Source organism: Capsicum annuum, chromosome 2 (genome assembly GCF_002878395.1).
Source record: "Capsicum annuum cultivar UCD-10X-F1 chromosome 2, UCD10Xv1.1, whole genome shotgun sequence".
In the NCBI taxonomy this organism is placed as follows: domain Eukaryota; kingdom Viridiplantae; phylum Streptophyta; class Magnoliopsida; order Solanales; family Solanaceae; genus Capsicum; species Capsicum annuum.
In genome coordinates this window covers 27,779,293-27,789,922 of record NC_061112.1, presented here as the reverse complement: position 1 = coordinate 27,789,922, position 10,630 = coordinate 27,779,293, and positions in this window count along the sequence as shown.

The following is a 10,630-nucleotide window of genomic DNA, read 5'->3' as shown; positions in this document are numbered from 1 at the left end:
GAAGGTAACATTATTTCTGTAATAGTGATTTGTGTTCCTAAGGTGCCAAAGTTCAAGTTATGGCAAGTGTGGGGTGGTTATATTACTCTTATCATCTATTGATTTCTGAGTTTGAAACTTGTGCCATGGATATGGTTTATGAAATGACCAAAAGGCTTCATATAGACGAGTCTTTAAGTTCCCAGTTGTTACAAGTTTTTACAACAACAACATACCCAATGTATTCCCACATAGTGTGGTCTGGGGAGGCTAGAGTGTACGCAGACCATACCACTACATCATATGAAGTACAGAGGTTGTTTTCGATAGACCCCAGTCTTAGAACCGAAAGCAGTATAACAGACACAACATAAATGCATATAAATTAGTTTTTGTTACAAGATTTTGTATGAAAAATTTCATATAGACTTATGTTTTTTTGAATATCTTGAGTGATTAAGTTACTTCTTATAACTGAGAAGTATTATGTTCTGATGCATGTGCAGATATTCTCTGTTGAATGAAGATGACTTCGTTAAATTTTTTAGTGTGAAGCGTGAAGATATTGTAGGAATTACTAGATGTCCAAGTGTGGGACGCTTATTTCCTATTAGTGCAATGACAGATGTTCTCTATGTTAGTGTTGGTCTTGGTGGTAAAACAAATTGTTAGAAGAGACAACTTACAGTTACTATCATTCCACACGTACTTAAACACCATATATTAATATAGAGGAAAGGAACTGAAACAAAATGTGCCTTTATTTTATTGGATTGGTGTACTATGGCAGATTGAATGGTTAAGAATTGCATGTGAAGTTATGATCATATTTAATATATAACAACTATTCAATTATCTAAATTAAGGATACTATTGATTTTTCACGTCTCTCCTAGCAGTAAACTACAATAAAATGTTGTAAAACATGCTGAAAATGAAAAGAGTTTGACTTTCTCAATATTTATTTTGCCCGATAGCTACTCAAGTTTTTTCTATACAATTGTAGAAACTTTCTGTGGCTGAAGATCATAGCTTGATTTCTGTTTTTATGGAGGGATAAGTAGATCATTTCTTGATCTTCAGTGAAACTCTAATTTGAGTTCAAATTTAATTAATGTTATTTTTTTGGACCACATAATATTTTTAAAAATTGTTGTCATGTGACCAGGAGACTACGAGTTCAAGTGTTGAAAATAGCCTTTGGGAGAAATATAAGGTAAGGTTGCATACAATACATCCTTGTGATGGAGCTTTTTTTCGGACTTTGAGCATAGCGGGAGCTTTAATATACCGGGATGCTCTTTTAATATTTTTATAAAAGGAGGTCGGTAATATGTTTGAGATGGAACACTGTTAATTTTATTCTCATAGTTGATTTTTGAGAGGTATAATCTGGAGGATTATTTGATACAGATCAAAATCGCAAAATACCTATTTGTGCTCCTATCAATCTGTGGTCTAATAAACACATCATCATTAGTAGTTTGCTTAGTTCTCATCTACGCTGCTTCTTTCTGAAAAAATAAAATGACATATTATAAGTTGATTACAATCTTGGAAACCTAAGTAGTCAACTTAAGGTTAAGTGTCATTGAATCTTATAGATGTATCATACAATTTGTACTTACTTTATGTCATGTATGAACTTTAAAAGTCGATGATTGTTTGCATTCTACTACATTACTCTTATCATTTGTTGTTTTCTGGGGTCTTCTAAAAGAAAGTTTCAAGAAAAGAATATCTAGCACAATTGCCAAAGGCGCAGGTACTGTTTACTTCATTGGCTAGCTATACATAAATGTGATATTCTTAATTCCTCAAATAAAATCATATTCACTTGTTTTGTTTATGAGTCGTTCAATAATTTGGGGCACAACTTTGTATATTGAAGGGTTGTAAGTTGAGCAGCTTCGTCTGAAAAATAATAATGTATATAGGTTAAATGTTACTTTTCTTAAATATATACTATAATTAAGGGTGTACAGACCGAACCGTTAAGTCAAACCAAACCGATGAACAAAACCAAACCAAGAAAAAAAACCGACTTATGGTTTGGTTTGATTGGTTTGGCGTTAGAAAAAAAACCCGACCATTCTTGGTTTGGTTTGGTGTTGACCAAAAAAAAGTCAAATCGAACCTGAATCATAATATATATATATATACTGAACTTTGCGGAAGTCCTATTACTCCCCTGGACTTTTTTAAAGTAGAATTAACTCCTCCGCCCACCCAAAATGCTATACCCAATTTTAAAGTGGAAAGTGTAATATACGCGCCAATGACATACTGACACGTGTATTTTTTATTTAAAATTAATTTTCACTTAATTTCTTCTCCATTTTTCATTCTTATTTTCTTCTCCTTTATTATTCATCAAAATCCACAAAAAATTAGTAGTAGCAGCAGACCACCATTGTTCTTCTCCAAAATTAGCAGTAGCAGCAGACTAAAATAATGATCAAAATTCACAAAAAATTAGCAGTAGCAGTAGACCGAAAAATTGGTATCCAACAATGGTGTTGTTCTTCTCCAAAATTAGCAGTAGCAGCAGACCAAAACAATGATCAAAATTCACAAAAAATTAGCAGTAGCTGCAGACCAACACCATTACAACCAAAACATTGGCATCCAACAACCCAAAACTCAGAAAGTTTCAATCTTTATACTCCCCAAGTTCAATTTAATGAAAAAAAAAAGGAAGAATTTGCTTCAGAGAATTCAAATCACCAATCTGGAAAGAAACTTCAAAATGCATCATTTTAAAAAAAGAATAAAAAATTCATAATTTGAGAAAATCAACTTCACTGATTTCTTGAAAATTTGAAATTTCAATTACTATCAATATTGTGCCGACAAATTCCCTTCTGGCGCCAATAGTGGGTTGGTTGATGATGACAATGATAGGTTAATTTTGCTATTTTGATAGAATTGAAAAAGACTCATTTGGTGTGTGTATTGAAATTAGGTCAAATTGATGTAATTGAATTGGGTGTGTTGAAGATAACTTATCTGGGGGAGGAGGGGAGTAGTGATAAAATTATGTTCAATTTAATTCCAAGTCAACAATGAAATGAAACACCATTGAAGAGAAGAAGAAAGAAGAGAGAGAGAGAGATAAATGAAAAATAAATAAAAAACCATTCAATTTATAAAAATAAGAAAATTGAGGGTTGTTTTGACCAAAAAAAAGTTTTTTTAACGATTTTTTAACACTTTCACGCGCTCAATGCGCGTGAATTACATGCAATGGTCCAAGGGGACTGATATATACCATTAAAATACGAAAAAAAGTCTAAGGGGGGTAATAGGACCCCCGCAAAGTTTAGTATGCTCAACTGAAAATCCGGTCAAAGTTCAGGTATTTTCGTGAGTATTATCTCTATAATATTCAAAAAAAATTATACATAAAATATTAATTATAATCTACTTTTTAAATAATTTTTCAACTAATTTTAGTAATTTTCAATAATTTGAAAGTAGATGTAGATATATATTTAAATTTGGGCTTTTAAATTGTAATATTTATCCATTAATTGCTAATTAAATGATTCAAAACTCAATATAAACTTAAAACCTTAACTTTTCACTCTTCATCTCACTTTTTAGTTTCAAGAGAGTTTTCCGCTCATTTTTTCATAATTATGGTTTTTCATTAGCACATGAGAGAAAACATATTTGATCTAATCTTCAATCACAATATAATTGTAAAACTAAAGATTATAAAAAAAATGAAAAAAAACTGAAAAAACCGACTAAAACCTAAACCGAAAAAACCAATTTTATGTTGGTTTGATTTAGTTTATAGTTTTAATAAACCGACATGATTGGTTTGGTTTTCTTTTTTTAATAAAAACCGAACCAACCCGACCTATGTACACCCCTAACTACAACCTTGAAAGTATCCTTCAAGACTATTAATGAAAATTTTGAATTCTCTATTATCAACAGTATGCCTATATGGAAACCCACTAACATATCAACTAGACCGCGGAAATGGTAACGAAGTTAAAAGCTGAATAACCTACTAGGATGCAGGTTACTGCAACTACTTGATTTTCATATTTAACATAACTAAGTCACCAAATTATTTCTGGAGAAATTTCATATTTATAAGGAGACAGTTGGTGTAAAAGTAGGTTGTCTTAATCGTTGATTTAAATTCTTAGGATGTTTCAAGCAGATGAAAAAACCATCTATTTTATTAACTTCACGAAATTTTGGATCATACAGTTCTTACGGGTGCAACTCCTAGAAGCTTAGAGAAGTTTGTGGATTTAGCACTCAAGTGTGTCGAAGAACGAGTCAATCGACTTACAATGAGTAAAGTGATGAAAGAGATTCAAAATATTATGAAGATGGCGGGAGAGAACCCAAAGGCAAACTTTGCATCTTCTGCAGCTACCTATGAAGGACCAAACAAAGGCATGAACCGCCCTTATACTGATGAAAGTCTTTGTCTATAGTGAGGTATATCCTTCTTCAAAGAAAGAGCCTAAGTAACATTAGTTTTTTCGCAGAATTAGATGGCACATAATATGCTTTGGCAAAATGATTCAATTGATTATGTTGGAGTGAGTTATTGTACAACAAAGGAAAAAGATCCAAAGGTCTAACAATACAACTCTAAAGAAAACACTGAAATTTTTTGAGAAAATTTATTTTTACCTTCGATAAAAAGTGTGTAAAGTTTTTCTATATCAATTAGGATGGTCATTTCTATCGTATTCTCATCCTGATAAAAATTATGCATTCAATGTTGCAACTATGGCCAAGTTTCTACAAACTATTTGTGAAAAGTTGATATGACATCAATTTTACATTCATTAGTTTTCTTCTGCATCTTGTGATGATACAAGAAAAAATTAAAGATCACATGAATCCCTTTTAACTTGATTGTAAACTCTCTCTCTATATATATAGATGTAGATATATGTATATATAAAGTTGAAACATAGACCCAATATTATTTGTATGCAAAAAACTTAGCCTCAAAAAGTAATTCTTGTTGTAAAGACACCTACATATTTAGGTGTCATTATGGATGCCATGTGTATTCTTCATATAAGAATCAAGTGCCAAGTCATAATGAACCTTTAATATTGGATAGACATTATCCAATGTATCTCTTGCCTATAAATCGGCCCTTTAAGAAGGATTCAAGGAATACAAGAAAAACGTTTTATTTACATACTACTAGTCATACATATTTTATTATCCTTGTCTCACGGCTATTTAATATAATTTCATATCACGTTATCAGCACGACTTTCCGCAAAATTCTCTCAACAGGTATTTAAAGGTTAGTATTTAATTTCTTAAATAATGTCTAATATTTCTAGACATGAATTTAGTACCCTTGATATATCAGACAAATCTTATATGTCATGGGCACTAGACGCAGAAATATATTTAAATGCTATGGGTCTGGCAGAAACCATAAAAAATAATAATAAGGCATTAGATCAAGATAAAGTCAAGGCCATGATGTTTCTTCGTCATCATCTTGACGAAGGGATAAAAATGGAATACCTTACTATCAAAGACCCACTTACATTGTGGAATAATTTAAAGGAAAGATATGACCACCTAAAGATGGTCATACTGCCACAAGCTCGTAATGAATGGACCTATCTAAGGTTCTAGGACTTTAAAAATGTAACTGAATATAATTCTCCGATGTTTAGAATTAAATCACAGTATCTTATGCACGGAAAAGATCACAAATCACGACATGATAGAAAAAATACTTTCTAATTTTCACTCCTCGAGTATGGTCCTGCAGCAGCAGTACCGAAAAATGAGTTTCAAAAAATATTCTGAATTAATTTGTCATCTTCTTGTTGCTAAACAACATAATGACCTTTTAATAAAAAATAATGAAACTCGGCCTCCTGGTACTGCTCCATTTCCAGAAGTGAATGCTGCAAATTTTCACCCAACTTGGCATGAAAGAAATCCTGACCCCAGTCGTAGTCGAGGTCGAGGTCATGGTCGTGGTCGTGGTCGTGAAAGGTATTTTAATCAGGGTGATCGTCTTGCAATAAATAATAACTCTCAGCACCAGCAGTGCAAAAGGAGAGGGGGAGCTCCTGAAGCAGAACCAAGAACGAACCCTACAAGTAAATATTATCGATATGGAGGAAAGGGGCACTGGTCGCGTACCTGTCGTACGCCAAAACATCTAGTCAAACTATATCAAGCGTCCCTCAAAAAGCCAGAAAATGATGTTGAAACAAACTTCCTCCTAGAAGACAACATTGAGCCCATGGACTTGGACATTTCGAATTTTGTTATAGTTCCTGAAGAACAAGTAAATCAACCTGTAGGTGATAATAATGATATAATCTGATTATGTTAATTTTCTTTTAAAGTTGTATTAGTTTACTTTTCTGGCATTTACTAATCTTATATATAAATAAAGTTTACATAATATGTTATGTACTAGTAATGTTATAATATTTATTTTGTTTAAATTTTCTTTTTTGAAGAATGTGGATACTCCTCAAATTTTATTTGGATCACTAATTGATTGTGATAATATTTGTGTAATTGATAGCTGGACAACACACGCAATTCTTAAAGATGAAAAATATTTTTCTCACTTACATAGAAGAAGAGCAAATGTTACAACAATCTCTGGTAATGCAAAATTAATTGAAGGCTCTGGAAAAGCTATTATATTTATGCCTAAGGGGACAAAATTAGTTATAGAAGATGCATTGTTCTCTTCTAAATCCCCCAGAAACTTATTAAGTTTTAAAGATATCCGTCGAAATGGATATCATGTCGAGACAATAAATGAAATGAATGTCAAGTATCTTGGCATTACAAAAAATGTCTCAGGTCAAAACAAGTGTTGGAGAAATTACCAACTTTATCTTCCGGCTTATATTATGCTGAAATTAGTACAATTGAAGCACACTCTATCGTAAACCAGAAGTTTACTGACATAACTACATTTGTGCTCTGGCATGATCGGATAGGCCATCCTGGCTCAATAATGATGAGACGAATCATTGAAAATTCAAATGGACATCCGTTAAAGAACCTGAAGATTCTTACACCGAATGAATTTTCATGTGTTGCTTGCTATCAAGGCAAACTAATAACTAGGCCATTGCCACTAAAAGTTAGCGTCGAATCCCTTCAGTTTCTAGAACGTATACATGGGGATATATGTGGGCCTATCCACCCACCTAGTGGAACATTTAGATATTTTATGGTCCTAATAGACGCATCTTTAAGATGGTCGCACGTGTACCTCTTGTCATCTCGCAACCTGACGTTTGCGAAATTATTGGCACAAATAATACGATTAAGGGCGCAATTCCCAGATTATCCTATTAAGGTTATTCGTCTCGATAATGCTGGAGAATTTATATCACAAGCTTTTGATGATTATTGTATGTCAGTTGGGATACGAGTTGAACATCCAGTAGCTTATGTTCATACTCAAAATGGCATTGTTGAGTCATTTATTAAGCGCCTACAATTGATAGCAAGACCACCACTTATGAAAACAAAATTGCCTACTACTGTTTAGGGTCATGCTATCTTACATGCAGTATCACTTGTTCGTCTCAAGCCAACTCATTATAATAAATACTTCCCGTTTCAATTGGTTCTGGGCCATGAGCCAAATATTTCCTATCTATGAATTTTTGGATGTGCTACATATGTGCCAATTGTACCACCTCAGCGTACTAAGATGGGCCCCCAGAGAAGGTTAGGAATATATGTGGGGTTTGAGTCACCCTCTAAATTCGCTATCTTGAACCATTGACGGGAGATTTATTTACTGTTCGATTTGCAGATTGTCGATTTGATGAAACAAATTTTCCGCAATTAGGGAGAGAAAAGCGTGAACTTAAAAGAGAAATTGCGTGAAAAGTTTCATCATTATCTCATTTTGATCCATGTACCCCCATATGTGAAAGTGACGTCCAAAAGATCATTCACTTACAAAAATTAGCAAATCAAATACCAGATGCATTTACTGATTTGAAAAGGGTAACCAAGTCACATATCCTTGCAGCGAATATGCTTATCCGAATTGAGGTTCCAAAAGAACCATCTTCTAATATCATAGCATCTAAATCCCAAGCATGCCTAAAGTGTGGCAGACCATTGGGTTTAAAAAATAAAAATCCTAGAAAGAGAAGCGCGAAAAATGATAAAGATGATATTATAAAAGATTTTCCTGAAGAGACTCAAAATCTGATTAATCCTGATATTCCTGAAGAAATCAGTGAACCCGAGACTCAAGTGAATGAAGAACTTTCAATAAGTTCTAATAATGCGGTAAATTTAGATCGATAGAAAATTACGGTGGATAATGTTTTTGCATATAATGTTGCTCTAAATATCATGCAAGACAATGAGGACATTGAACCTCTATCTGTCGAAGAATGTCGACGAAGAAAAAATTGGCCGACATGGCAAGAGGCGATTCAATCTGAATTGAACTCACTTACTAAACGGGAGGTTTTTGGATCTGTAGTCCGAATCCCAAATAGTGTAAAATCAGTCGGCTATAAATGGGTCTTCGTACGTAAAAGAAATGAGAGAAATGAAGTTGTAAGATACAAGGCACGCCTTATTGCACAAGGATTCTCTCAAAGACCCGGTGTCGACTATGAAGAAACATATTCACCAATTATAGATGCAATAATATTTCGATACCTCATTGATCAGCTGTACATGAAAATCTTGAAATTCATCTAATGGATATGGTTATAGCTTATCTCTATGGTTCATTTGATAATGATATTTACATGAAAATCCCAGAAGGATTAAAAATTTCTGAAGCATATAGTTTAAAGTCTCGAAAATTATATTCAATCAAATTACAAAGATCATTGTACGGTCTAAAAAAATTAGGGCATATGTGGTATAATCGCCTAAGTGAGTACTTGAAAAATGAAGGATACATAAATGATGTTACTTGTTCTTGTATTTTCATTAAGAAAACGGTGTCGGGGTTTGTTATACTCGCCGTTTATGTGGATGATATAAATCTTATTGGGACTCCTAAAGAGGTCCTAAAGGCAATTGAATACCTAAAGAAAGTATTCGAAATGAAAGATCTTGGAAAAACAAAACTTTGTCTTAGTTTGCAAATTGAATTTTTTGCAAACGGGGTCTTTTTCATCAAACTGCCTATACCCAGAAGGTTTTGAAATGATTTTACATGGACAAAGCATATCCATTAAGTACTCCAATGATTGTTCGATCACTTGATGTAAATAAAGATCCATTTCGACCTCTGAAAGAAGATCGAAATGGACTAAGCCGGATATAGCATTTTCTGTTAATTTGCTAGCGAGGTATAGTTCTTCCCCCACGCGAAGACACTGGAACGGAGTTAAGCACATATTGAGGTACCTAAAAGGGACTATTGTAATGGGTTTGTTAACAAAGCTAATCCAGATCTTGTTGGTCATGCAGATGCAGGTTATTTATCTGACCCGCATAAAGCACGATCTCAAACAGGCTATGTGTTTACATACGACGGTACTGCAATATCATGGCATTTGACAAAGCAGTCCATCGTTGCTACTTCTTCTAATCATGCTGAGATAATAGCAATCCACGAAGCAAGTAGAGAATGCATATGGCTGAGATCAGTGGTACACTTCATCAGAGAGAGATGTGGCTTGAAGCTCGATATCAAGGTACCCACAGTCATATTTGAAGACAATGCAGCATGCATAGCTCAGTTAAAAGGAGGTTTTATAAAGAGAGATAGAACAAAGCACATTTCGCCGAAATTATTTTTCACGCACGATCTTCAGAAGAATGATGATATTGATGTGCAGCAAATCCGCTCCAATGACAATCCAACAGATTTGTTCACCAAATCTTTACCAACTTCAACCTTTGAAAAAATGGTACATAAAATTGAACTGCAAAGACTAAATAAGTTGAATTAGGATCTTCATCAGGGGAAGTAAGGATACACACTGCACTCTTTTTTCCTTAACCAAGATTTTTATCCCACTGGATCTTTTCTAATAAGGTTTTTAATGAGATAACATTCAAAGCGTATTCAATAAATTTTTTTTTCTCATGAACATCCAAGGGGAGTATTTGTAAAGACACCTACATATTTAGGTGTCATTATGGATGCCATGTGTATTCTTCATATAAAAATCAAGCACCAAGTCATAACGAACCTTTAATTTTGAATAGACATTATCCTATAGGCCCTTTAAGAAGAGTTCAAGGAATACAAGAAAAACGTTTTATTTACATACTACTAGTCATACATATTCTATTATCCTTGTCTCACTGCTATTTAATATAATTTCATATCAATTCTTAAATAATTCAATTTTTATTTTTGATATATTGTTAGAAAATATACTTTGATGCTTAACCATTTAACATATGTCAAAAAAAATTTTAGCTTCATTTTCAATCATCCTTTCAAGAAAAATCTTCATAATATAATTAAAGAAACAAGTGCTAATACTAAGATTAGACGATAAAAGAGTATAATTGATCGAAAAAAAATTGATTCCTTAAATATTACTTCAATGATGCACGAAACGTCGTTAAGTTTCCTAGAGTTATTTTAAAAAGCCTAAAAAATTGTTTCTAAGCTTCTTTGGCCATGTTCACTGTTGCACCCGGACGGTATTTTTTCCTT